This window comes from Vigna angularis, chromosome 9 (assembly GCF_016808095.1).
Source record: "Vigna angularis cultivar LongXiaoDou No.4 chromosome 9, ASM1680809v1, whole genome shotgun sequence".
NCBI classification, from domain to species: domain Eukaryota; kingdom Viridiplantae; phylum Streptophyta; class Magnoliopsida; order Fabales; family Fabaceae; genus Vigna; species Vigna angularis.
Genome location: NC_068978.1, coordinates 2,569,091 through 2,585,391, shown reverse-complemented (window position 1 = coordinate 2,585,391; position 16,301 = coordinate 2,569,091). Strand labels below are relative to the sequence as shown.

The window sequence follows — 16,301 nt, the reverse complement described above, 5'->3', positions numbered from 1 at the left end:
TCCCCTTTTTTTGGGTTTGCCTTACAAATAGAATGGGAAAATATGGTTTTTTTATTTTATTTTATTTTTTGTTTTGAGTATTCTAATATTTATATAATTTATCATTTCTAATTTCTAATTTAAATTTTGAATTACCAAAAACCATGTTTTGTTGTCCTACGTGGCAACCCCTGAATGCAACTTTTCCTTTTATATGCTCTGCCACGAACTGCAATGTAGGTCAGAAACTGTAGTATAGGCAGAAATTTAGGTGCAATCTAAATGCACTGATAATAATAAAATAATAATAATGAATTAGTAATAAACATGAGAAAGTGTACTTATTCTTACAACGAAGTATAAAAATAAGCAGAAAATCAAAAAATAAGGAAAATAAATAATTAAATGAGACTTGTCATTTATTATAAATATTAAAATGAAAGTTGCCGTTTAAAAAATTATCCCGACATTGTACTTTTTTCAAAACAGAAATAATGGTCCTCATATCATACACGTATTCGAAATTTTAAAATAACAGAAGTTGGAGCCATTACCATATTTTCTTTTGTCGTGAGTTCATTCCTTCGTCAACGAAGAAATGAATCGTAACAACTGCTAATAATAAATTAATTATGAAAATTAAGATTATTAATTTAAACTGTAAATGATATTATTTAGTATTTACTTGTCACTTTTAAGAATCATTTTTTTTTCATTTATTTTTAAATTTATTATATATTATATTTAAATTATTAATTTATAATGTCTTAAAGAAATTTACTTTCTTGCATGGATTACTGTATAGTATTTCAAATGTAATATCTTAATTATTGCTTGAATATTAAAATAATTATTTTGTACTATAGTTTTTATATTACGTTATATCAATTTTTTTTATATTAACAATATATTATTGTTTTTTCTCATTCTTATGGAATTCTAAAACACAGCGTTATTTCACTAAAAATCTTAGGTAACTCAAATTTGAAGTTATATAGTAACTTCTTAATATATTCTTTTAGATTATATTATTGGTATGGAATGATTAATCTTTTATTACACACATTTAACGATTCACGAACATATTAATAAAGCACAAAACTTGGAGACATTGTGCTTTTTAGAAGTTAAAATGACATTTCATACAATTTCATCATAACTAAATAACGTGTTATCTAAACAATTTCTTTAAGTTAAACAGAGATATTGAATAAATATACTTTTAAAAAATATAAGAGATCATTTAATGTTTTAAATTGTTTTCTCTTTAATTAAATAACTAATTGGTGGATTAATATTTAATTATCATGTTTAGTTAAAATTAAAGAAGTGAAAACAAATCATTCTATCACGAATTGGTTTACTTAATTAAATTTTTATTTCTCAATTCCAAAAGAAATTATAACTTTTTTAATTAAAATTTAATTAAAATTCAATAAAATACAATCCAAAAATAATATAAAAATTTAAATACAATCTAAAATCATAAAAATACAATATAATTTAATATAATTTAAAGATAGAAAAGTATTTAGGATTTTACTTTTGTTAATATAATTTGTGGATGATAAACCAACCTAACTTCTCACGGATTTAATTCAAATAAAACGAGTTCTTAATAAATTAAAATTATTGATATGTTACAAAATTTTGTAATTTTTTTTAATTTAACCCAACTTAAATCCATAATAAATCAGATTGACTAGTAAGTTTTAACTTTTTTTACAACTCTAATTAAAATCATATTTATTCATTAAAGTTATAATGAACTAAGTTATATATATATATATATATATATATATATATATATTCTTTTTAATTGCAAAGTTAAAAGTTATAATTAATAATTAAACTGTAAATTTTTTCTAACAAAAAATGACGCAACAGTCTAAACGTTATAATGTAGTTGTGGTTTTTCTCGTTTTATTTATGTTATAAAACAGTATCTGTCACAAAATTATTAATATGATTTGAGATGTTCATATTTTCATTACATTTATTGTTTACTATTGTTGATGTTATATCTATAAAAAAACAACTCACGTGGTTTTTTTTTTACTTTATATGATTCGTTTAAGGATGCTAACTCTTGTATTTATATTTAACATTTTATGCAATTACTTTTGTTTATTATTGAACATCAATGCCCTAAGATTGTATTAGTAACTACCAAATCATGGCAAGATGGTTATTCAAAAAATATTATATATATATATATATATATATATATATATATATATATATGGAATAAACACAATTAAACTAATTAATGATCAATTTAGATAATAGTTTTTTTACAATCAATATCTTAATAATTAATGAAGTCGAATTTAGTGACCTGTTCAAAACTCTATTATAATTTTTTATTTATGATGAAACTATTTTAGATATTAATAATTTTTAGTTTATAAATTAATTATTATAATGATTAATTATTTTTTGTTTTTGAAAATGGTTATTATTTAAATATTTTTTTATAGTAATTGTTCAATAACACAAAATTTAACATTAAAATCAATGAACTATTGTTAAAAGGTTGAGATGGAATAAAAATAATTTTGAAATATTTAAATAAAAATAATTTTATTTACTTATTATATTTTTAATTGAGAAGGATTAGAAACATATCTACGTTCTAATAAACTTGTAGTTGTTTTGGTATGAACAAGCTAAAACTTTATTTCTTCATCATTTTCTCACAAAGTAGTCAAAAATAATTTTTCCTTGTTAATTTCTCTAACAAAATAGTAAATTTCTTGTAGTACAGAAGATAAAAGCAATGAGAATAAATATACCACAATCAAAATACGTAGACACTTGAAGAACAAAATAAAATAAGGTCAATTGAACTTTTATGAAAATTTAATATTCGACTTGATGTATATGCATTAATCAAGTAAAGAAGAATAAATATTTACAAACTATCTAGTTCTACAATTTAAAATTTAACAAAATGCAAAACGATCAATACTACATTAATATATATCAAGAAATCAAGACTCGTTCATAAATTACAAATTAAGTATAAAAAAGACTTACTATCTATAATGGTACATATAAGTTAAACAACAATTTAAAGAATATGAATTTTTCAAAAAAAAAAGACAAAATGTTCGCTACTTTTTGGTATAAACCAAATACTATAATATAAACAAACCTATCAAAGAATTGCATTTTAAATATATAATCAATTTTATGACTAATCCAAGCTTCCATCTGAAACACAAATACAAATGTAAATTTATCCATTTATTTTAGGGGTAAAATGTGATTTAGGTAACTAAATTTGTGATCTAAATTAGTTTTAGTTAAGTGCTTCAAAGTTAGTGATTATATGATTTTATTCTTCTTTTGTATCATTTTATTGTGAAATTTGTGACACTAAGTGTAAGACCTATAGAAAAATAAAAGTAATTTTATGTATGTTGTGGTTTTGAATAATTAATTATGGTGTGCATTAGTAGGTAGAAAGTATGAAAAATAATAATAATAAATAAATAAATTTTTGGTTAGTGTAATTAGTTTCAAACATATTTTGCATATGTAAGATAAAGACTTGTTTGTATTTTTTTTACCATTTTGTTTAGCTTGGTTTTTCTTGTATTAATTATTTGAATTTGATGCAATTTGTGCTGGCAATCTTTGGTTAAAAGGAGGGACATAATTATAAATTAATAATAAAAAAAATTAATACTAATATGGAAAATAAGAAGACAATATTGAAGCATGGAGGTTAATGTTTTGTTTTCCGTGAAACATGGGTGCATGTTTTGGTAAAGGGGACCCATCCTTTTCTTTGTTTGTTTTTTTTTTCTTTCCATTGTATTACTGCAAGCATCTTCCAAGAGGCTTCATTCTCTTGATATAAGCTTATTAAGGCCAAAAGAGAGGAGGAGAAAAGAAGAGGGATTTAAGTTAGAATTTTCTTTGAATTTGAGAGTGAAAACAAGCAAAGGTGGTGGTCTAGGAGTATCAAGAGTGAAGAATTTCTTGCAAGGAGAAGAGGTAGGGGAGCTAATCCTTTCTTGTTATGATCATGAATATGAGTATGAATATGTTAAAATTTGGTAATGGTAGTTATCTATTGACTTGTGTAAAATTTGGCTTTCATGATTATAATTTCTTATTTTTGAGTTACTATGGTGAAAATTTTCTATTAATTGTTTTCACCGTTGGATTTAGCTAAACTTTTAATATGTGAATCCTAAGACCTATTACTAAACTTTGACCGTTCGGATTTGAAAATAGAAGTCTGTACTTGGAGAAATAAATCCTGCATGTTTGAGTAAATTAGTTACCCCTGTAGTTCTGTTACTAAGTTGTCTCGGTAAAAATATAGATTTTGATCTATTTGACCGTTAGATCAACCTCAAAATTTGATATATGATTTCTAAGACATATTAATACAATTTGACCGATCGGATTTGTAATTTAAGGTCTATGTTTAGAGAAAGAAATTTCGAAAGTTTGAAATGTTTGATGAACACTGAAATCGTCCCCCAGCCAATCAGGTCTTTTTCCTAGAGTTCTAACTTTTTTATACATCTCTGAGAGTCTATGAGATGCCTTGATGTGATAATTTTTTTTGACCTTTTCCTCATCTTCAGGCTTCCATGAAACCCTTCTCTGTTATATTAGAAATAATAGGTTTGAATAAGTAAACAAGTTCAAAGTATAAATTAAATGCAGGACACCAACTATTGACTTTGTAACAGGATTGGGAATGAAAAGTGTTTACCTTAAAACGTTCGAAGAAGACATCTCTGGTTGACTTAGGGATTGAGCCCCATGTTAGCCATGGCTCATCAAACTGTTCCTTGATGGTGGCTGTGATTGCCTTCGATGCAGTTTTTGTAGGATAAAACCTAAAACAAAATTAAACTCAAACATTACAATAATACAACAATGAATTGTCTATATATTAATTGAGTTAATTTTTTTCTTACCCTCCTCCAACGGGTGTAATCATTGGACGACTATTGGAACATTCTTCCACGTAATTGGCGGCTGAACTAGAATGTGGATCTGCATCCTCTATACCAGGTGATGGTGCAATATTTCTGGGAGTTGATGGGTTAGAACCAACATTGGGAGAGAGTGAAGCCATTCGATGGGGAGGCACTTGGTATGGAGTGGGTGTCAAGCCAGGCACTTGTATCGGAGGTGGAAGAGATGTACCAATAGAGGTAGGTGTAGATGTAGGAACTTGATGTGGAGTGGGAGTGAAGGCAGGAACAACTAATGGAGGTGGAACAGATCTACCAGTGGAGGTAGAGGTAGGTGTAGTTGGTTGACTGGTTGAACAAATTTCATTATTGAAACGTGTCATCAACTTCACTGCATAAGATTTCTTCCCCTTCCCCTTATCAGAATTTCTTGAAGGTGGAATAGGAGGGCCAGAACGACCTGATGCCATATTCTTGAACATAATATATATTTTTATACAATAGAAGAAAAGAAAATTTAGAAATAGTACAATTAGAGATAAAAATGTGTAACAAGTAAACCAAAAACAATATTATACTCCAAAAACAAACAAAAAACACGAGTACAAACAAACACATCAACAACAGATGAAATCACATTGTTTCTGGCTTTCTAATAAAACTCTATTAGTAAATGTTTAATCTTAAGACTTACATTGATAAGAACTTAAGATTGTGGACAACATTATAAATGCAACAAATTAGAAGTAAGAACACACCCAAACTCTATTCAGTGCTAGAACTATGAAATTCATCTTCATTGTCATCTTCACCCTGTCCCTCTGCATTGTATTCTTCTGATTCCGTTGTATCTTCATCTATCTGCCCTTGAAATGATGAAATATTGTTAGGGTTCACTTCTTCAAGACCAGCTTTTACATCTTGTAATCAGACTACTTCTTCAACTTCAATGACGTCATTAACATGTGACATTTCCTTCACTTGGTATGGCACATCGGCTTCTACATCATTCGAATCAATGCGACCTCTAGGCTTCGTTTTTATCGCAACACACCAACCTCGTTTGTCCGTCGTGATGTAGGATATGGTACATAATACACTTGTTGTACATTATGTGCAATTATAAAAGGATCAAACAACACATATCTTTTATCCATTCGAATATCCACAATGCCATACTTTGAATCCACCCTTGTACCTACTCTCGATGGATCAAACCAATCACAATAAAATAATACATTTTTCTTTTCTGTGGTTGTTGAATTGTATTCCAACTCATAAATGTGTTTAATGACACCATAGAAATCATCTTGACCTCCTTCTGTTAGCCCTTTAACATGAACCCCACTATTTATTGTATTCTTGCCCTGACTCCATGCATGAGTATGAAATTTGTATCCATTAGCAAAGAATGTGTGCCATTCCTTTACACACCTTAAAGGACCAAGTGATAAATCTCTAAGATGTTGGTTCCTCACACTTAAAGGATCGTTATGAACCTACAACCATTCAGGATATGAACCTATTCAACAATGTAATGATTAAAGAATTAAGGAAGAAATGAATGTGTTAGAATGATAGGAAGTTGTACTTTTTGCCTAAACCACAATGGGAAATTAGCATGTATGTATGTCGAACTGTTTGACTCAGATAGTTGATAGGTATGTAACAATGAGCTGTTGACATGTATGACGAGATTAGATCAAAGACAATTAATTATATCAAATGAAAAAATTGGGAAATATAATTGATTTTGGAGGCTTACTCAAGGTAAGGTTCAACTTCATTGGAATTGATCAATACATGAACATGAGCTGATCTCAATTCTTCATCACTTAACCAATGTGTTGATTCCCTCCCAGAATGACGGCTAGGTTGGTCAAACACTGATAATGTTGTCGTTAGGCTTTCTATTTGAATGTCTACTTCATTTCTACTGCTTTGTGGTGTTAACATGAAGTTTTTGAAATAGTGGGAACAAAAATGAGTTGTTTCTCTGTGCAAGTATGATGCGCAAATATATCCTTCAACCCTAGCTTTATTCTTTACTGAACGTTTAGCATATCCCATGAACCTACAAATTTGAAACTGATATGTTAGGATTTTTGAATTATGCCTAGTAAATTGAACGATAAGATGTCATATTGTCACCTTTCAAATGGGTACATCCACCTATAGTGGACTGGTCCACCAAGTCGTGCCTCATATGGAAGATGGATAGGGAGATGTTCCATAGAATCAAAGAATGAGGGAGGAAATATTCTCTCCATCTTGCACAGAATGAGAGGAATGTTTTCTTCCATCTTCGCTAGGTCATCCTTGTTCAATGTAGTAGAACACAAATCTCTAAAGAAATGACTTATCTTTGTAATGGGATTGAGAACATGAGACGGTAAAGAACTAAACGCTATAGGAAGTAAGCATTCCATAAACACATGGTAGTCATGGCTTTTCATCCCAATGAGCTTTCCCCTATTCACATCAACACACCTTGACAAGTTAGAAGAATATCCATCAGGCATCCTAATAGCTTTTACCCAATGACAGACTTCTTTTGTTTGATCTGCTGAAAGTGTATAATTTGCTTTTGGCTTATACATGTTTCCATTGGTATGACTTTTTAGCTCCAAATCTTTTCGTCTACAGTACAAAGCTATATCCATTCGGGCCTTGTCATTGTATTTTGTCTTCCCCACAACATTCATCACAGTATTAAAGATGTTGTCAAAGAAATTTTTTTCAATGTGCATGAAATCAAGATTATGCCTTAACAAATTATCCTTCCAATAGGGTAGATCCTAAAAGATGCTTTTTTGCATCGTAGTATGTTTTAGGCAAACCTGATTTGATGGGTGTTGCATCCATAACCATTTTTGCAATAAAATCTATGCATTGGTTAGGAATATTCTAATTTGACTTGCAAGCTAATAGTCTGACACACATTGATAATTTCGAATTTGATGCTCCTTCATACAATGGTTGGTTTGCATCCAACAAAGAATTAAAAAACCTTTGTGTTTCTTCATTCGGAGCCTCTTCAATGTTATTAGAAGTATATGCTTGACACGACTCATTTTGCCTAAGAGCATCATCCACCATGTCTTCCATTGTTTGAAATTGGTTAATTTGACCACGTTCCGTCTCTACAGCCATCCAACTTTCATGATTTTGTACATCATCTTCTAGCATTCTTTCCCCATGATCCTCCCAAATGAAATAATTAGGCTTGAAACCGTTCTTGTAAAGGTGAACCTTCACAACTCTTTCATGCAGAATCTTTGTACAATCGCACTTTAAACATGGACATCGAAGACCCCCGTCTCTACGATAACGTTCTTGTTCACAAGCTTTACTTATAAACTCTTCAACACCCAATACAAAAGACTCTTTCAAAGCACCTCTTCCTCTATGACACCTATCGTACATCCATGAACGATTTGGTTGAGCATCATCCATGTTCTGTACATAAATCGATTACAAAACAATTAGCCAATGGTTAATACACGTCTCCATATTAGGACACGTGCCCTATCAAATGGCTTCCTAAACAATAACCTAAATTAATTTAGGTCCTCTTCTCTGCACAATATCTTAGAATGTTTTTCAACATGTCTCTATCTTAATACTTGTTTTGTACATGTAAATCACTATGTACAATATTATTGTTTTATATTAATCACTATGTACAATATTGTTTTAAGCTTTCAATATAGAAGGATATTGGCCAACCTACAACGTTGAGCTAAAACTTTCACTACAACCAAGCATAGTTAAAGAAATATCAAATTACGGTAGATAGTGCTTGATGTGTTTAATTGTTTAGCTAAATAATTTTAATTAAAAAATCAACATTTAAAGAACTAAATAACCCTCCTAATATGTTACATACAGTTGCATAAGCATACATTTGCAAAAGGACAATTATTTGAAGGTTTAGGTCTTACTAGGAGCTTTGGTTGATTGTCAAAATGAGTTGTTCTATACTGGATTGCAGGTACCGAGTGCAACTACAAAAGAAAGAACATCACATATCAATTTATAATAAAGTAATAGAGGGGCAGTCAACTACAAAATTCTTAAGTCTAGGTAGGCTAAAATGTGCTTAATGAGTCAAAAACATGTAAAATGCATGGAATGGGGTAATTCGGGGTTCAGACATCATTAAAGAAAGATAATAAAATGCTCAAAACAGTACTCGAATAAGAGAAATGTAAAATCAATGGTGATACCAAATTTGAGAGCAAACTAGTCAAAACTAGTGTTAACATCAAATGGGTTTTCTCCTAAGTTTAATTCTGATATATTGAAGGTTATATTTGGATGATTTTATGATTATTACATGCTTAATATGATGCTAATTACATGCTAAAATGCAGAATTGGATAGAATGTGTAATGAATAAGAAAGGCCTAATTATATAGACGCATGTGAACCTAGAAAACAACTTAATCGGTCAAATTCTGTAAAATGACTTAAAACTGTATAAACATGATACCAACATGAATCTAACATTAAACAAAAATGTTTGAATAATAAAATCCCTACTGGAATCAACAAAACAGAAAAAGTCATTGGAAAGTGGATGAACAAGTTTTAAAGTAAGAACACCAAGGTAGTTATGCATATGTTTGCAATTTGGGTCTGAATGTTTAGTAATGCCTAAATGCATGATCTTAATAGCTAACATGTTTAGTATGATCCTAATCAAAGTCTAAAATAAAGAATATATCAAAAAAATAAAGCAGAATAAAATTCCTAATTCTAGCTAGTCTAGGTAGCCTAAAATGTGCTTAATGAGTCAAAACACAACCACTAGACCTAGGTTCAAAGAATCTAATTAATTTAACTTATATAGTTTGTAATGAACAAGAAAATTTAGAGTGTTGAAGTTGGAACATATTTTAGAGTGTTGAAGTTGGAACATATTTTAACTATACGAGTGGTGGTAGGGACAATGGGTATTGATTTGGCAACAGTGGTTATCCTAAGAAATGAACACATCTTACTGGAGTCCTAAGAAATCAGACCACACACAGGACAACCACACCATACACACAACGGACAAAGAAAACAACACAGAGCAAAAGTCAGGAGTAAACATACCTTGCTTCAGTTTCTGATAGATCTTTTGCTTCACTGTACAACACTTTAAGCCTTCCCAATGAGGTACCCCACACTTGTCAACCACTTCAGCTCCTGTATCAAAGTCAAAATAAAATTTGAACAAAAAAATAAACACATATTATAGTAGAATAAAATCATAAACATCTAATTATCATTCTCAAAAATGAAAGCAGCACCCTAAATGAAGTATGTTGTGGATGATTCCTCATACATTTCTAAATATGTGAGTTAATAGTAATATTGAAAGGTGATGTGCAGAATAGATTGAGGTTGATGATGAGTAAAGGTGAAATGAAAAGGTGGTGAAATTTTGCTCAAGTTAAGATGTCCCTCCTAGGTCTTTTGTTTAGCCTATAAGATTAGGTAAAGCAGTCTAAATTGGTCTGATAGATGTGGGTTGCTCAAGTCCCTAAATTGGCATGTCAAATTAATTAAAACGTAACAGGTTTTACAGACATCCCTTCCTCTTCCCTGCTTTTTATTTTCTATTATATTTTTTAATTCTAATGTGTCCAAAATGAGAGTTAAATTGCTCCAATAAACCAATGAAGTTGCTTCCTAGCTACTTTGTTGCACCATCACTACGGGAGAGAATTAATGCATTGTCCAATCAATGCATTAAAAAATCATCTTACTTTCTTTTCAATGCCAAAACAACTCCCTCAATTATTCACCTCTTTATGCTTCTCCTCAATCATACCTTACAGTATATATATATATATATATATATATATATATATATATATATACTATAATACAACTTATCCCTAATGCATATTCACCAACACTATTAATCAACATATATATGACTTTTGAAATAAATTATTAGTGAAGGATAAATTAAATAGAACAAAACACTTCCTATCAAATGTAGTATGAATTGACAAGTGCCTCTCTGCACCAGTACAACATTCTGTCATTGCATGTGAAAGATTAAAATATTCCTGATATTGTATTTTAGTAAATATGGTTGTTGATTAAAAGAAACTCCCATAGATGTGACTTTGTGATGAAATTGATTTACCTAAAAGGGGTCTGAACAATATAAACTAGGCCTATGACAGACAATGTTTAAATAATATATGCACCAATAGTGAAGAAGTTTGTTGCATGATCTTGCGGAAATCTGATGGTTAACAATGCAAAAGCTTTTATACTATTTATGTTAGACTCTACTTTTAGTTGTCCAAAGGATTGAAACTATGTTCTCTGTAATTTGGTGTAGTTTTTTATAACTCTTAGACATTATTGTTGAGTTGTTATATTATATAGAGGTTGCAGACACAACAGTTTTCTTAGTTCTCACATTTTGCAAGAATTCTCATTGTATTCAAATTGAGAAAAAGGTATCTTACATAAAGAAAAATAGAGCTTATATAAAACTTTGTATAACTGAATAGCTGTTACAAAACCAACAGAAAAAAAAAACAAAAAAAATAAACTATAACTGCTTATGTCAACTATTAGAAAAACATAAACTAAAAGGGAAATATCTAGTAATAATCCCCGTCAAGTTGGGCAGTGAAGTTCACAAATTCCCAACTTGGTAACAAAAATGTCAAAAGAGGTGTGATGAATAGGTTTAGTCAAAGCGTTAGCAAGCTAGGCTTAGGTAAAAATAAGAAGTAGGTAAATTAAGCCTTGTTGAATTTTGTCAAGAATAACATGGCATTCGATCTCAATATGTTTGGTGTGTTAAACACATGATTGTGAGATCAGTGGATGATAGATTGATTATCCAACACGACACTTGGATCCAAGGAAACATAAATATCATGAAGGACAAAATCCAACCATTGGATTTCACAAGTAAGGCTGCCCAAAGCTCTATATTCAACTGCAGAGGAAGAACAGGAAACAGTAGTCTGCTTCTTTGATTTCCAAGAGATCAATGAAGAGTCAACAAAAACTCAAAAGCCAATGATAGACCTTTTGGTATCCAAACAGCAAGCTCATCTGAATTGGCAAAGGCCGAGAGTCTAAGGTCTGATGAAGCAAAGAAGAACAAGCCATGAGCAGGGGATCCATTGAGGTAATGAAAGATTCTTTGAGCAGCATTGTAATAAGTATCAAGAGGTTTGCATAGAAATTGTCTGAGTTGTTGTACACATAATCAATATCTTGCTTGATGATGGTGAGATGTAAAAGTTTGCCAACTAACTGCCAGTAACCAGCATCATTAGATAAAAGTTGTCCATGATTTGCTTGAAGTTTAATAGAAGGATCAGAAGGAGTGTTAGTAGGTTTAGAACCAATCAAACCACTGTCATCGAGAAGTTCAAGAATATATTTTCTCTGATTCATGTGAATTCCAGATTTGGACCTTGCAATTTCAAGACCGAGAAAGTATCTTAAAGATCCTAGGTCTTTGATTTTAAATTTGGTATCTAAGATGTGCTTAAGATGATTAATTTCTGCCATATCATTGCTAATTAAAACAATATCATCCACCTAAACAAATAATGCAGTAAAAGAAGTAGAAGCAGATTTGACAAATAATTAAAAGCTTGATCTGCAGAAGATTATTCGTAATTAAGAGAAAGAAGAGTATCATATAAGGTACTATGCCATTGTCAACAAAGGGGAAGTAAACTAGGAGGAGGGACAATGTAAACCTCCTCATGAAGCTCTCCATGAAGGAAAGCATTGTTGACATCCAATTTCTCCCAAAACCATCCTTTAATAGCTGTCATAGCAAGGGAAAATATGTAGTAATAAGTTTATTGATACTGTCTAAGAAGCAATGATTCTTACTCTTTATCTTTTCTAGTATGCCAACTTTCAGCAAAGTAGATTTTGGAATGAGTAAACTCTTGAATAGAGAAAAGAGGCTATGTAGTCTCAACACAAACCTTTTAACATTACTCCATATAACCACGGGAAGAAAAATTAAGGGCAGGGAATATATTCTTGATATTGTAAAGTAAACAAAAAAATTCAAGGTTACAGAATAGATTAAATAAAAACACAAAAGGATTGAAACTATGTTCTCTGTAATTTGGTGTAGTTTTTTATGATTGCAGTGCCACAAGAGGAAGAGTATATCTGCCACAAGATGAATTGGCAAAAGCTAGGCTTTTAGATGATGACATTTTCCTGGGTAAAGTTATAGATAAACCTAGTAAATTCATGAAGGGACAGATAAAGAGGACAAGGATGTTTTTTGATGAGGTAGAGAAAGGAGTTGCAGAGCTAAACCCTGCTAGCAGGTGGCCAGTGTGGGCATCCACAAATTCCTAAACAAAAACAAATTCAATAATTTGCCATTTTAGAGTTTAACGGAATATTATCTTTCCATCTTGTGAATGAAGTAATTCCTTGATAGTACAAATTAACAAAGATGAGGAAGAGCTTGAGCTTCCTTTCTTTGATCAAGCTACAATTACCCAAAGCAACTTATGGCTTCTCAATTAACAATGTATATGGTAATCACATCAAAACCATTAAACTAAATACAATAGCTATTTACTCATTAAACAAAACATAATAACTACTTACCCTTTTGTGGTGCTTTCCTTTTTCAATCCCAAAAGCTTCCTCCACTTATCTTACCCTTCAAATACTTTGCAGTCCTATATCACACAAATCCAACCAGAGAAAACCATATCAAACATATATATAATTAATAATATAAATTATATGTTATAGTCCTTAAAGATTGCGTAAACATACCTTAACACGCCTCTGAATGTTCACTCAATGTCCTAAAAATGCACCAAAGTATGGATTCAGGTTTCATATCTCACCGAGAATAAAGAAAGAGATTGGTTTCAAGTTTTCATTTCTAGATTGGTGCTATATTTTTACAAAATGGGTACCTAATAAGTGAATGATGATGTGGGAACATTAGCTGAAACATGGGTTTGTTAAATTTAGTTAGTTGAAAACCTCCATTACAAAGAAAAATGAAAAATATTCATCAACAACCACAAGACATTTCCCAGGTATAGGTGAAAATCCATTCATCATGTACTTAATCTAATGGCATTAAGAAATTATCTCAATATAAGAATCCAATAATAACTGAATGGTTCACCTGAGCAAAAGATGGAATAAATGATTATGGGCATGGTCAAAGATGATCTCTATGACCACGGTAGTGTTTGAGATATTGGGTTTGGACCTACTTGGGACATCCTTTTACGAGGGAAAGGAACTCACTCACCTTTGGTTCCTTCACTAAGGGCCTTCGCAACTCCAAATGGTATGTCTCAATCCTGCATACCACTGACAATCTTCTTAAACCGCCAAACACTAGCCTCAATTGATATTTCCTAACACTCCAACCACAACTTGCGACACTTCCATTGCTGCTTTAGCAGATGAAAGTTCACTTTCAAGGTTAATATGTGAAAGCTTAGAATTAACAAGACTGTTAGTTGGATTGCTTTGCAGTTGATTGACCAAACTTGAGTCACCAAGTTGGGAGTGATCGAATTCGGCAGCAGCATCATGAAGCATATCATCAATATCATCATGACTAACGTCATAAAGTTGTGGTGATGCCAAGTTTTTCTAAATTACTTCTAAAATAGAGTGGCACTTCTAAATTACTTCTAAACATTTAACAGTAGCAGACCTTGGTGGAACATCCTTCAACACCAAGAACCAGATTTGGAGCTAAGACTATCTCTTCCAGCTGCTGCCACTGAAAACAGTGGCAAGTTCTAGTAATTGTAATGCTTTTGTTTACAATTATGATTTGAAAAAACACATGAACAATACAAGCATCGTTTCAAGAGTTGAAACCCTTCACAATGGCGTTTGAGAGGTTTGTTATGGCTGGTTATACACCTAATTAAGCTTAGTTATTGTCGCAACCGGAAAAAATCGCGACGGGACGACGATCCGAAAAAATAACGATATTTTTGGAAAAAAAGAGATTTGGAGTCGCCACCATAGTTTATTCTGGAAAACTACGGAGAAAACCATAAAATGATAAGGCATGGTCTGCGAAAATGAGATTCTTAGTTCGGGAGTCGGTTACGTGTAGGGAAGGTATTAGCACCCTACAACGCCTGCCCTAAGGCAGTACCTTTAACTAAATGCGCGAATATGGATGTGGTTTTCAAAATGTTTAACTTTCCCTTGAAATGAAACTCTAAAGAAACAAACAATATTTTTTTTATTTTTTTGGGCCCGACAAGGATTGACCTTGCTCCTACGTATTCCCATTCAGAATGAGAAATCAGGGTTCCGTAGTTCGTTCAAAAAACTGCTTGAAAATTTGTTTGGAAATTGTTTGAGAATTTTATTTGTAAAATGATTTTGGATTTTTGGGAAAGTGAACCTGACAAGGTCTGGCCTTGCTCCTACGTATCTCCACTTTTGATGGAGAATCAAGGATCACGTAGTTCTGGCACTGACCTTGGTTTACTGTTTGGCTCATATCTTTTTCCACAGAACTATAATTGCAATGAAACTTTTTGGGTTAGATTCTAGACTCAAAGGGCTTTCATTTGAATACTCACACATAATTTTTTGACCTCTGGACTAGCTGCAGATCAGTTTTGAAGAGACGAGTGGGGAAAGGATTTTATTGTTTGGTCATGATGATGGACATCAATTTTGTGGGTGAAATATGTTGATACTGGTTTGCTGAAGGGGTGTAAGGAATACGAAGAATACGGAATAGGAACGAGATTGAAGGTAATTGGGTTTCATGTGAGCAAGAATCCAGATCTATGAGCTTGGTTTTGGAGGAATGAAGAGATTGAAAGGAGAAAGAAACTCTCCCTCTACTCTGGAACGTCTTCCCCCTCTGATCACACACCCCCGTTTGCTTGCTGTCCAGCTTCTTTTAAAGCCAATATCCCCACTTCTTGTGCTTCCTCTACGGTGCAAAAATTAAACCAAACACGGGCCCTCCACTTTCCCTTCATTTCAGTAGAATGAGTGCACTTTTAAAAGAGACAAAAACATTGCTTTCCATCAAAATAATGGGGCGGCTGGTGCAGCAATTATTGTGCTTAAAAATATTTCAAGACTTGCTTCTTGGGTGCAAAGTTGATTCCCATGGCCCCCTGCTGCCATTTCCTCTCCAAGCTGCTGTCTCTATTCTCTTCAAGCACACACTTACTAACGTTGCAGTGCTGCTGGACCGTGATCATGATGAATCTTCCAGTGCTCTTTCCACCAAAAATATTTTACCTTCCCTTACCAAACGCACTATCGCCTCCACTCAATCTGCATTCAAACTTTATTAACCATATTCAGATTAGTGGGTGCAAGAGTGTTGATGAAATGGTGTCT

General features: G+C 31.7%; 1 long non-coding RNA gene across 1 annotated transcript; it reads right to left on the bottom strand.

Annotated features, from left to right (window-relative positions):
• Positions 1 to 13,547: 13,547 nt before the first annotated feature.
• Positions 13,548 to 14,254, bottom strand: LOC128194003 (uncharacterized). Its single transcript, XR_008245216.1, has 3 exons — positions 14,215 to 14,254; positions 13,722 to 13,753; positions 13,548 to 13,621 (listed from the first exon to the last, which is right to left on the bottom strand). It is a non-coding gene; the product is annotated as an uncharacterized LOC128194003 (long non-coding RNA).
• Between the last annotated feature and the right edge of the window lie 2,047 nt (positions 14,255 to 16,301).